The following is a 13340-nucleotide window of genomic DNA, read 5'->3' as shown; positions in this document are numbered from 1 at the left end:
CAGTGTACATCCACAGGTACACCTTCAATTGACTCAAATGATGTCAATTAGCCTATCAGAAGCATCTGAAGCCATGACATCATTTTCTGGAATTTTCCAAGCTGTTTAAAGGCACAGTCAACTTAATGTATGTAAACTTCTGACCCACTGGAATTGTGATACAGTGAATTATAAGTGAAATAATATGTCTGTAAACAATTGTTGGAAAAATTACTTGTGTCATGCACAAAGTAGATGTCCTAACCGACTTGCCAAAACTATAGTTTGTTAACAAGAAATTTGTGGAGTGGTTGAAAAACAAGTTTTAATGACACCAACCTAAGTGTATGTAAAACCTCCGTTTTCAACTGTATGTCTGTGTGTGAGCTTGGGGCGTGATTGCATGTGTGTTTGTTTATATGCATGTAGTAGCTTTGGGAGAGGGAAGAAGTGACATAAATCATCAAATTCAAGGCATCTGTTAGTTAATGAATAGGAAATTGCTGAGCACCTCTCCCTTCCCTGCATGTTCCCTGATTCTCTGTCAATATTCTGTTCTTGTACTGATGATGGTTATTATATAAACGGAAAGGTATTCTGACCAACTGAATAACATTTGCTACAGTGAGGGTCCCCAGTTGAGCAGCCTCCTCAACTAACATTTTATTGGAGTTTAAGCGCTGAAGCTTTCTGACTGTAATATCATCTCATTGTGCTTCTCCTCTCCTGCATTGGCATCCACTGCCTCCCTCGTGAACCCCATTGTAACGGCTGTCATCGGAATGAGACCAAAGCGCAGCGTGGAAAGGGTTCATGATGTTTTAATTATCACCAAAAACACTCCAACAAAAATACCAAAAATGAAACGAAAGCGCACAGTTCTGTCAGGTACATATACGAAACAGAAAACAACTAACCACAAAACACAGGTGGAAAATGGCTGCCTAAGTATGATTCCCAATCAGAGACAACGATAGACAGCTGCCTCTGATTGGGAACCACACTCGGCCAAAACAAAGAAATAGACAACATAGAATGCCCACCCCAAATCACACCCTGATCTAACCAAATAAAGAAATAAAACAGCTCTCTAAGGTCAGGGCGTGACAGTACCCCCCCCCGAATGTGCGGACTCCCGGCCGAAAACCTGAACCTATAGGGGAGGGTCCGGGTGGGCATCTACCCTTGGTGGCGGCTCCGGTTCGGGGCGTAGACCCCGCTCCGCCCGCTGATCCCTCCGCTTTTGTGTAACAGGACCGTGGATCATCGCCGGAAGCTCCGAACTGGGAACCCCCGCTGGAGGCTCCGGACTGCGGACCATCGCTGGAGGCTCCGGACCGCGGACCGTCGCTGGAGGCACCGGACCGGGGACCGTCGCTGGAGGCTCCGGAACGGGGACCGTCGCTGGAGGCTCCGGACCGGGGACCTTCGCTGCAGGCTCCGTGCCATGGATCGTCGCTACAGGCGCCACGCCATGGATCATCACTAGAGGCTCCGGGCCATGGATCATCACTGGAGGCTCCGGGCCATGGATCATCACTGGAGGTTCCGGCCATGGATCATCACTGGAGGTTCCGGCCATGGATCATCACTGGAGGCTTCGTGCCATGGATCATCACTACAGGCTCCGGGCCATGGATCATCACTGGAGGCTTTGTACCATGGATTATCACTGGAGGCTCCGGGCCATGGATCATCACTACAGGCTCCGGGCCATGGATCATCACTGGAGGCTTCATGCCATGGATCATCACTGGAGGCTTCATGCCATGGATCATCACTGGAGGCTTCGTACATGGAACCGGAACAGGTCTCACCGGACTGGGGAGACGCACTGGAAGCCGGATGTGTGGGGCTGGCACAGGATATACTGGGCCGTGGAGGTGCACTGGAGGTCTGGAGCGTAGGGCTGGCACAACCCGTCCTGGCTGGATGCTCACTTTAGCCCAGCAAGTGCGGGGCGCTGGCACAGGACGCACTGGGCTGTGAAGGCGCACTAGCGACACAGTGCGTAGAGCTGGCACAGGATATACTGGGCCGTGGAGGCACACTGGAGGTCTGGACCGTAGGGCTGGCACAACCCGTCCTGGCTGGATGCTCAATTTAGCTCGGCAAGTGCGGGGCATAGGCACAGGATGAACTGGGCTATGAAGGCGCACTGGCGACACAGTGCGTAGAGCTGGCGCAGGATATCCTGGACCTAGGAGGCGTACTGGAGACTAGGAGTGCTGAGCCGGCACAATCCGTCCTGGCTGAATGCCCACTCTAGCACGGCAAATGCGGGGCGCAGGCACAGAGCACACCGGGCTATGAATGCGCACTGGAGATATAGTGCGCATCACAGCCTAACACGGTGCCTGACTGGTCACATGCTCCCCACGGTAAGCACGGGGAGTTGGCTCAGGTCTCCACCCTGACTCCGCCAATCTCCCTATGTGCCCCCCCAAAATTTTTTTAGGGAGCTTCCTCTCGGGCTTCCGTTGTTGCCGTGCTAGTTCCTCGTAGCGTCGCCGTTCTGCTCTCGCTGCCTCTATCTCCTCCTTCGGATGGCGATACTCCCCGGCCTGCCTCCAGGGTCCTTTCCCGTCTAGGATTTCCTCCCAGGTCCATTCGTCCTGACCACGCTGCTTGGTCCTTTGGTAGTGGTTAGTTCTGTAATGGCTGTCGTCGGAATGAGACCAAAGCGCAGCGTGGAAAGTGTTCATGATGTTTTAATTATCACCAAAAACACTCAAACAAAAATACCAAAAATGAAACGAAAGCGCACAGTTCTGTCACGAAACAGAAAACAACTAACCACAAAACACAGGTGGAAAAAGGCTGCCTAAGTATGATTCCCAATCAGAGACAACGATAGACAGCTGCCTCTGATTGGGAACCACACTCGGCCAAAACAAAGAAATAGACAACATAGAATGCCCACCCCACATCACACCCTGACCTAACCAAATAGAGAAATAAAACGTCTCTCTAAGGTCAGGGCGTGACACCCATGACAAAGAGAAGTCAAAAGTATTAGCACAATTGTCTTTTTTTTAAGGAATAGCTGTACTAATTTCCCATTTAGCGAGATCAATAAAACCGGACGGAGTCCATTTGTGTTTGAAGCACAACTACCGAAACAAATATTATGTCCGCAATATCTTGTCAAGTATTAAATTCAAAGTAATCACCATTGTAGCTTTTATGATTCAATATACAGGCTACTGATTTTATTAGTCTACACCCTGTACAGGAATTACTTGTTCTGTTCTGTCCTATAAAATAAAGTAGTGGTACCCATTTTTCTGTTAGTTTGTTTTTGATATAAATACATTCCATATGGCTTTCTTCATTTGACAAAACTTTCATTTGTGTTGTTTACTGTGTCGGCATTACAACACGGCAGGAAAAAAATAACTTTGAAATGGGTTTCCTTTCTTAAATGAAAAGAGGAGGGTGGAAGCTGGAAAAGAGGAGGGTGGAAGCTGGGTTTTTAATAATACACTTGACATCAGAGCAACATAATACAAGTCTGAATTAAACGGCCCCCGCCTCTTGCTTACTTTTATTAGGAAGCCTGAGATTGCATTGTTCTATCCCTGACATCATATTGCATCCCTGCTTTATTTTTGCATGGGATGGGGTTGTTCACCACAGTCCATGCAAATCAAAAGCCTTGATTTATGCACCTATCCCGTGGCGAATGGAACATTAAATTTAATTTTGCTGCTGTGGAGCGACGCTTCCACCTTGCTCAGGCGTTGACACGGTGAACCGGGCCTGCTGTGGCACAGGAATTCATTACTTCTTCCACAATATGCGAAAGCAGCATTTGAATGAAACATTTGTCTCTTGTCAGAACAGTGTAGCATCTACTCTCTCTATACAGATATATTCAAAATAGAAGGAGGAAAAAGGGCCTCATACTTGACTAACAAAGCAGTGAGGTGCGTCATGGTGGCACATTCAAATGAGGCCCGTTGGATGTGAGTAGCAGAGCAATCTGTTTCTGCCCCTGATCTCCCATTACTGCTTCGTAATGTTGGGAAGAAATGGCACCGAGCACAGTAATGAAACATGTCTTTCCCCTTGGTTACTTTAACTACTATATGCCTCAATTTTGCACCCAAGAGCCAATGCAAATGCAATGCAAAGCTATTTACAGACCAGGGAACGAGAACTTTTTTGTAGTAGTGGTATGAACATTCATTTTGATAGTCACCTAAAAATTCATTAATCTGATTGTGAAATGATTTGATTGCAGCCAACTATCTGTCCACGTTTTCGTTTTGAATTGATAACAACGTAACACGTTTTATTTTGCTGCGCTGACTAGATGAGAATATGATGATGAACAACAGATTTTGTCAGCGTTGTGTTTAATTCAGTTGAGACTGATCGTCTGTAGCTAGTGTGTGCTGTGTGTCTAGGACCACCGGTGGCGTACGGAGAGCTTGCCAGTCTCACTGCTACAGATAGATACCCAGAGGGAGCATAATATTGAACAAGTGGCTCCGCATATGTACCTGTATGGCAAACGTTCTTTGGCCACCACCACCTGAGGGTCTCTGATGGCCGTTTCAGGGGATTGAGTAGTGCCACAAGGACCCGAGTCAAAACAGGCGGCAACATCCCACCACTGCCCTACGGTGAGCTGAGCTGCTGGACAGACAGATTACAGCCTCATAGCAGGGGATGTGGAAGCAGTGAGGTCGGGTGATTACATGGCCAGTGTGGTGTGGCCTACTGTGACCTTGTGAGAAAGTAAATCCCCCATGCATGCACACCCATAGTTGTTGACTTCAAGGGTGCGCTGAATATTCCGATTGACTACTCTACCTCTTCCACTCTTGCTGACTGGGGTTCCGCCTCAACAGCCACTCTGATGGCAGCACAAAGACAAGAACACAACAGGGGGCATAGCGAGATTCACTACTCAATACACCCCAGCTGGTAAGATATTGTTCATTTAATATAGAACAAAAAAGAAAGTGAAAAGTTTCAACAGTGATTCTTAGAACTATTTTCCAATAATAATATATATATATATAAAAAAAACATTTTGAGATTACCAAAAAAGATATGAACGTTGTAATCTACCCCCGGGTAAATGAACTAAATGTTCATTATGTCCAAATCATTTGGCTGTTTAGGCCTACAGTAGTTATAATGCTAAAATGTCTATTGAGTAATGTACAGTGTTGTTCATTCTATCCCTTGTTAGAACAATGTATAATTGTCCAATGTATCTCCTGTTAGAACAATGTGTCCGCCGGTGAGGATGAGTATCTCTCCCTGTTCTTCAGTCACTGCAGTATGGAGATGACTCCAGGTCCCCTGGGCCCTTCCCCAGCTAAAGTGAGAAGCCGATGCCCAGATGCAAATGACTTTCCAAGGTCCTTGTGATTGCTCATTAACTTTCAGCAGGCATAAGTCCTAACTTTATTATTGACTGCACAGAATACACAATCCACCGACCTCTGCCACCTGCAACTAAATCTCTCCCCACCGATCCATCGCACTGATTTCTGCCACGGGCCAGAAAACTAGAGCCAGCAGTTTAGTCACCTTAAGTGTTTACATGCCTCCCCCACCCTGCCTGCTGCTCATACATGAATACAAGCCCTATACTGCCACATTACAACATAGCTGTACATTACCTCCCTTCCAGTCATCAGTCTCCCTTCAGCACATTTTTGCAGAAATACTTGCTTTTTAGATGTATTTAATTATGAAATATATAAAGGACAGGGACACCAAGATAGCATATAGTTACCTTTCTTTTAAGTGCATTATGGAGAAAGCACACATATCAATCAACATTCAAAGCTAGATTATGACTTGTCATACTACTTTGGTTCATAACAGTTCTAAAGAATGACGATCCCAGGATGAGTGGCATTCAACGACACATCAGGAAGTCGGTTTATTTATTCTGCACTAGCCGTCCATTCCGTTCAGCCGCCTATACCTGTTTCATCAAATATTTACCGAAAGCTGAACGAATTCTCAGCCTGCCATTACATATCTCCTGGTCGGGCTGAGTCGAAGTTTGGATCTCACCAAGCCCAGCGCTTATGCAGATGAGGCACGGTGGAATCAACATATTAAAAGTGGCTGACATTTGTCCTGATATATTGAATCGTTAGCGCGACAGAATCACTTAAGCAGGATCCACTAACATCAAGTTTCCTCTCGTTATTGACCCCCACAGGCCAAGCCTGACAAGTGGAGCTGCAGCAAAGTTCATTAATAATGTGAAATAAATCAATTGGCCTGGAAATAGTGGAAAAGGTGCAGACTGCAGTGAGGATATCTCAGTTGCAGTACGCTTGACCCGATGCATACACTCCTTGTAAACTCTGATGGAGCATGATTGTCATGTTTAAGAATGTCTGCACTCTGCCTGCATTCACCACTACATGCATCTTAGTGATTTTCAGGCTATTTGCTGTATAGGCTTATTTCAAGTCCATGTTCAAAACAATATAACTGAACATTAAATTATATTATACACTATATGTGACATTATATAATTTTCAACAGAGTATATTTGAAATCTTTCCTTTGGTTCCATAGAATAAGCAAACCCACTGCTTTACCTAGCTACCTACAGTCCAAATACACCCCTTCGGGAGAAGATGGACAGACCAGACCAGAGAAGAAGAAAGCTCCGGTCTTCTGTCGCTGAAATAATTCAAGATTAATTGACAGGTTTTCAAAGTGGGTTAGACTGAGTTACTAAAGCGGCAGATCAGTACAGTGAAATTGATAGCCTTTACAGAACTTAATATTTGGTGTGTTTCTGGGGGGTGGGGTCATTTCTCAGGACATGTGGTTTCTCCAGAGACAGAACATAAACAGAGACTCTCACAATATGAAGACAAATAAACCTTGCTCGCCTCGAAACCAACCAAAGAGCAGTTTAGAATTCCATATAGTCATCAATCATTTCCCTGCCTGCGTTGCCCAGTTATTATTGTAATGATTCTCTTAGGAAAGATATGCGAATATATCACTTTTTTATATCTTCTGTACAGTACCACTTGAATGAACCACAAGACCAAGGTCTGGAGTCAACATTCAAACAAATCAAACCCACTATTATAAAAGCTAAATCATTTTGTTACAATTGTGCCATATTTGTTAAGGCTTACTTTCAAAGAACTCAGCCTCCTAGCTCAGGCATTTTTCTTGTTAATCCTTTTATAAAATTCATTCAATTAGAATATAAATTGAGCCTCCAATCTCTCATTGAAGTAGTTAATATCAAAATGAAGTGCATTTTGTTCTGTTACATTTCTTCTCTTTAAGATTACATTTTTGAATGACGATTACTCTGTTAGTATGTTAGTTTGAAGTTATTTTGTCACTGCAAAAGTGACACACTCATTTTTGCGGCCTGTCTGTCTCCGTCTCTCATTTCTTCATTATTCCTCACTCCATCGATTCCTTTTCTTCATCAACTGCCTACACGGCAACCAGACCTCTCACACCTTGGTAACGATCGGTGTGGCAATGGCAGGTGGAAGTGCAGTGTCAGCCAATCAGGACGTCCTTCAGCGGCCGCGGCTGTCACATTGGGAGAGGTCAGACCTGCTGACAGAGGAGGAAAAAAACGGATCTCTTAATTTGCCATTTTCACCTGAAAAAGGATCAAACTTCAGCCCAGGCAAATGAGGAGGCATACCATTAATCAGGGTGCAGTAAGAAATTACAAATTGATTGTTACATGCAGATTATAGCAATATTTCAAGTGATGTTGCATAAGTAATGTACTGTATATCTACTTATGTGTACAAGGCATCCACATTACTGAATAGACACATTTCTTATGTCATTTTTACAAAGATAGTTCTCCACTATGCCACCTGGTGGATCATGGAAAGTTTTTTGTTCTCATGAGGATACAGTGCAGACTAGACGCAACATAGCAAATGTAAATCCGGGACACTGAAATTAGTATGATATTTTATGTTTGGCATGGTTACATAAGACAGAAGGTTACTTAAGGCAAAAACAAAAGGATGGTGGTTGGTCAGGGTGGATTGGTGGGCGTATAATGTGAATGTCTAGCAACCCAAAGGTTGTGTGTTTGAATCTTATCACTGACAACTTTAGCATTTAAGGTAATTAGCAACTTTGCAACTACTTACTACTTTTGAGCTACTTTGCAACTACTTAGCACGTTACTAACCTTTCCCCTAACCCTAACCTTAACCCTTTAACCTAAATCCTAACCCTAACCATAACCCTTTAACCTAAGTCCTAAACTTAACCCTAACCTTAACCTTTAACCTTAACCCCTAGAGCTAACGTTAGCCAGCTAGCTCACGTTAGTGTTGGCCACCTATCCACCTAGCTAACATTAGTCACAACAAATTGAAATCCGTAATATATTAAACGTTTAGCAAATTTGTTAGAGATTGTACATTTAGCAAATTTGTGACATATTGTGTGAATTGAAATTTACAACATTGTGTATGAATTGCAATTCGTAACATATCCGATGAATTGTAATTTGTAACATATCATACAAAATTATATGTTATGAATTACAATCCACAAATTAATACATACCATACAAAATGTAACATACTATACTAAATGTAGTGTCTTGGATTTACGTACAGAATAATACGAAATGCTCTGAGACCACATAGCTATACCAGGACATGATGCAACCGGTCGGGATGCTCTCAATGGTGCAGCAGTAGTATTTGGAGAGGACCCGGTGTGGCATGCCAAATTTCTTCAGCCGCTTTAGGAAGTAGAGACGCTGTTGCGCCCTCTTGAAAAAAGTTGTAGTGTTGTTGGTTCATGTAAAGTCCTCGGTGGTGAGGACGTCGATGAACTTAAAACTGCTGACTCTCTCTACCTGGAGCTATATAGCCTATTATATCATGCTGTATTTCAATTGTCTGCTTTCCCTCTCTTCTAATGAGGTTATGTTATTGGCCTTTGAGTGGTTCTGGTATAAAATCAAACCATTTGATCAATTGCATAATGGTAATTATATTATATACGAAGATAATTTAATTGCTCTACACCAAGAAGTGGATAAATCCTGCTGGCTCAGCTCTCCTCTGTCCTACCTCAGCTCTTATGGCTTTGATCGAAGTCATTTTGACCAGGAGCCGTAGTGGTACCTTGCCTACAGGGTGCAACTCATTTGCTAATTGAAAAGTGATTGACAAATCAGGTCCCATTGCTCCATGACTGGGAATCCCCATTGCCAATTTACAGTCCTATGTCTATGGGAAGACGGTATTCTATCAAACAGACTGTCTGTCTTATATTTGGTATTTCTAGAACATAACAAGAGCTCCTCAGAAGGAACCAAATCCTTCCTTGTAATTCCCTCTGGAAGTCCCGTCCCGCCCGTGGCTGAAATGTCTTCTGTCAGTGCCTCTGAAGGTGAGCAATAACAAATCTGCAGCCTAATGGCCAGTGAATTAAGCCTTCAGGCAGTATAGACAGCCTGGGGGAGAATGGAGGTGAATGGATGCTCTAGCTGAACAGGGAACTCAGGGTAGGCCCGATCCCCTATTACGGCCTCTTCCTCCTAGCCCCACATCACCTGTCAGATAGACTGGTCCACAATCGACAGAGACAAACCCTGTGACAGCAGCAGGGGGAAAAGAGGGGTGCAGCATCAAAGCCCCACGCTCCCCAGGGGGACCCCTCTGGATTCTGTCTGATAGTTGTCACTAGTTACAGAGAGAGCTCTACTTGATTAGGGAGAGTGGATCTTAATCGTAAAAAAAAAACTAGAGAAGCCACAAGTAATCAGGAACCGTATGCACCCACCACTGATGGAAAGAAACGGACAGGAGAGAAGAGCGAAAAAGAAGAGACAAAAGTGAGACTTTATGGAGAAGAGACGGGGAGATTAAATAGCGGAGTGCTGGCTATTGTCATGTGGTGGTTAGGCATGCACATTGCATGGCAGAGAGCAACACTTTTTCTATATGGCACCACAAAGTCAAAGAGTTAGCCAGAGTTCTAGGGTTCCAAATGAAGGGTTGAAGGATGTTCTTAGGCTTCGTGTGATGACTAATAAAAGCCATTCGCCGTGTTATTTACAATAATCCACGGGTTCTCATGCCTTATTGCTTAAATAATGTGGAAGATGTTCTAAATGCCGGGGGTGTTTAGATGAAAAGGCAGAAAAAATATAAACAAATGTGCGGAAGCCTTTGCCCGACCCCCAACCTCTTATTGCACTCTCACCCTTGACCTCTCTCTATTTAACCCAGCCTGTGAGTCTGAAGAAAAGGCCAACCTTACTGCTGTGAAACAGGTTGCTGCTATCTCAAAATAATACGTCCACGTTGGCTTCCCATCACTCTCCTGTTCAAATTAAGTATCTGAAATGATCATGATTATCATTACAGGGAGGTACTTGTCCCTGATTGAATGGCAGTATTTACGGTCAATTTAGCAGCATGCTCTTATCAATGCAGGCTTTACATAGCCCCCATTTTAAAAGACCTAATTAGCTGGAAAATACATGACAACTCAATTGTGAAGATGGGGGGGAAGAGAATGAAGCAGCAATCTCGGTAAATGTCTGCTTACAATAGATACACTTGTTATGGTGCCTGGCTGCTGCTGTTCTGCTGCTGGGCTGGGGTCTGATAATAGGCTGGACAGTGGTGGAAAAAGTACCCAATTCTCATACTTGAGTAAAAGTAAAGATACCTAGAAAATGACTAAAGTAAAAGTGAAAGTAACCCAGTAAAATACTACTTGAGTAAAAGTATAAAACTATTTGGTTTTAAACATACTTAAGTATCAAAAGTAAATGTAATTTCTAAAATATGCTTAAGTATCAAAAGTAAAAGTATATATGATTTCACATTCCTTATATTAAGCAAACCTGAGAGCACTATTTTTTATTTAGGGATAGCCAGGGGCACGCTCCAACACTCAGACCTAATTTACAAACAAAGCATTTGTGTTTATTGAGTCTGTCAGATCAGAGGCTGTAGGGATGACCAGGGATGTTCTCTTGATAAGTGTGTAAATTGGACCTGTCCTGTTAAGCAATTAAAATGTAATGAGTACTTTTGGGTGTCAGGGAAAATGTATGGAGTAAAAAGTACATAATTTTCTTTAGGAATGTAATGAAGTAAAAGTCAAATTAGTCAAAAATGTAAATGACAAAGTAAAGTACAGATACCCCAAAAAACGACTTAAGTAGTACTTTAAAGTATTTTGTATGCTACTGGTGGTTTAACAAATGCTTTGCACAGCATCTCATTGTTGAGAAAAAGGGATCAGGATAACCTATATATATATATATATTTTTTTTTATACACCCAAAAAATTTATCAAATAAATTCACTTAACTTGAAAAAAAATTTTTTTATGAATTATCATATTATCATAGACACATGTAATGATTTTGCAAGAAGTATAACAATTTCTATCTACGTAACCAATATTTACGGTAATACCCGTTTGTGGTTCCTCTCAAAACATCTGAATAGTCTGATGGTGACCAAATTAGTATATCTGTTTACAACTTCTTTGGCACTCTACAGGACACCAAGCCCATTTAGGTTTTGTATAATTCATGTATACTTCATACAATCCTAAAATCAAAATCACTTTATTTTTAAATAATTTGTCCTCTTTTTTTAACACTGCGTTACAATTGCCTCCAACCCAGCAGCCATGACAAAACCTCATGTGCCTAGCAAAAGACAATAAGTGACACCTGTCAGTCAAGTGAATGTTTAGCCAACATACTATATAACGATGAGAATTATGCTAGTTTGAATTCTTAGACATTAATGCTCAGGACAGTATATGAAAAATACAAACAGTGGGAAACTTTCACCCCCCCCCCAAAAAAAATTACGTTTGTTCATAAATGTGTAAATAGTGAGATATTTGGCTGAAACTTTTCAAGCCAGGAAAGAATCTAAATGGGCATGTACTGAGAGAGTTTCTTCACTCGAGTTTGTTTCTGTTGGGAGAAATTCAAGGTGCCACAATTGCCCCTTGTTAAAATTGCCCCTGGTCTCCCCTATGAATGATGAGTTTCTAGTTGTAAAATAAAAAACTGTCAGGATTCAAATGTATTTTAAGGTTCAGGAAAGCATATCAAATCTAATCTAATCTAATTTTATTTGTCACAAGCTTCTTAAACAACAGGTGTGGACTAACAGTGAAATGCTTACTTATGGGCCCTTCCCATCAATTCAGAGAGAAAGAAAATAGAGAAATAATAGAAAAGTAAAATACATAATAATAAAAGTAATTATAGATAAACAATGAGTAACGATAACTTGGCTATATACAAGGGGTACCGAGTCGATGAGGTAATTGGGTATGAGGTAATTGAATAAAGTGGCAGATAGTAAACAGTAGCAGCAGGCCTGATCACCGACAACGACGACATAGCCTATAGGGAGGAGGTCAGAGACCTGGCCGGGTGGTGCCAGAATAACAACCTATCCCTCAACGTAACAAAGACTAAGGAGATGATTGTGGACTACAGGAAAAGGAGCACCAAGCAAGCCCCCATTCTCATCGACGGGGCTGTAGTGGAGCAGGTTGAGAGCTTCAAGTTCCTTGGTGTCCACATCAACAACAAACTAGTCCAAACACATCAAGACAGTCGTGAAGAGGGCACAACAAAGCCTATTCCCCCTCAGGAAACTAAAAAGATTTGGCATGGGTCCTGAGATCCTCAAAAGGTTCTACAGCTGCAACATCGAGAGAATCCTGACCAGTTGCATCACTGCCTGGTACAGCAATTGCTCGGCCTCCGACCGCAAGGCACTTACCGTGCGGTAGCAGAGAGAACAGTCTATGACTTGGGTGGCTGGAGTCTTTGAAAATGTTTAGGGGCCTTCCTCTAACACCGCCTGGTATAGAGGTCCTGGATGGCAGGGAGCTTGGCCCCCGTGACATACTGGGCCGTCCGCACTACCCTCTGTAGCGTATTGCAGTCGGATGCCAAGCAGTTGCCATACCAAGCGGTGATGCAGCCAGTCAAGATGCTGTCAAGGGTGCAGCTGTAGAACTTTTTGAGAATCTGAGGGCCCATGCTAAATCTTTTCAGCCTCCTGTGGAGGAAGAGGTGTTGCCATGCCCTCTTCCAGACTGTGTTGGTGTGTTTGGACCATGATAGAACCTTAGTGATGTGGACACCGAGGAACTTGAAGCTCTCGATCCGCTCCACTACAGCCCAGTCAAATGTGAATGGGGCGTGCTTGGCCTTGCCCTCCGTTCCCTGTAGTCCACGATTCAGCTGCTTTGTCTTGCTGACATTGAGGGAGAGATTGTTGTCCTGGCATCGCACTGCCAGGTCTCTAACCTCCTCTCTATAGACTGTCTCATCGTGTTCGGTGATCAGGCCTACC

General features: G+C 43.3%; 1 long non-coding RNA gene across 1 annotated transcript; it reads right to left on the bottom strand.

The window, feature by feature from the left end:
- Positions 1 to 5723: 5723 nt before the first annotated feature.
- Positions 5724 to 9534, bottom strand: LOC123725149 (uncharacterized). The gene is made up of 2 exons (XR_006757545.1): positions 8631 to 9534; positions 5724 to 7557 (listed from the first exon to the last, which is right to left on the bottom strand). It is a non-coding gene; the product is annotated as an uncharacterized lncRNA (long non-coding RNA).
- Between the last annotated feature and the right edge of the window lie 3806 nt (positions 9535 to 13340).

The sequence above is a fragment of the Salmo salar genome, chromosome ssa01, assembly GCF_905237065.1.
Source record: "Salmo salar chromosome ssa01, Ssal_v3.1, whole genome shotgun sequence".
In the NCBI taxonomy this organism is placed as follows: Eukaryota; Metazoa; Chordata; class Actinopteri; order Salmoniformes; family Salmonidae; genus Salmo; species Salmo salar.
The sequence above is the reverse complement of the archived record's forward strand: the minus strand, read 5'-3'. Positions and strand labels throughout refer to the sequence as shown.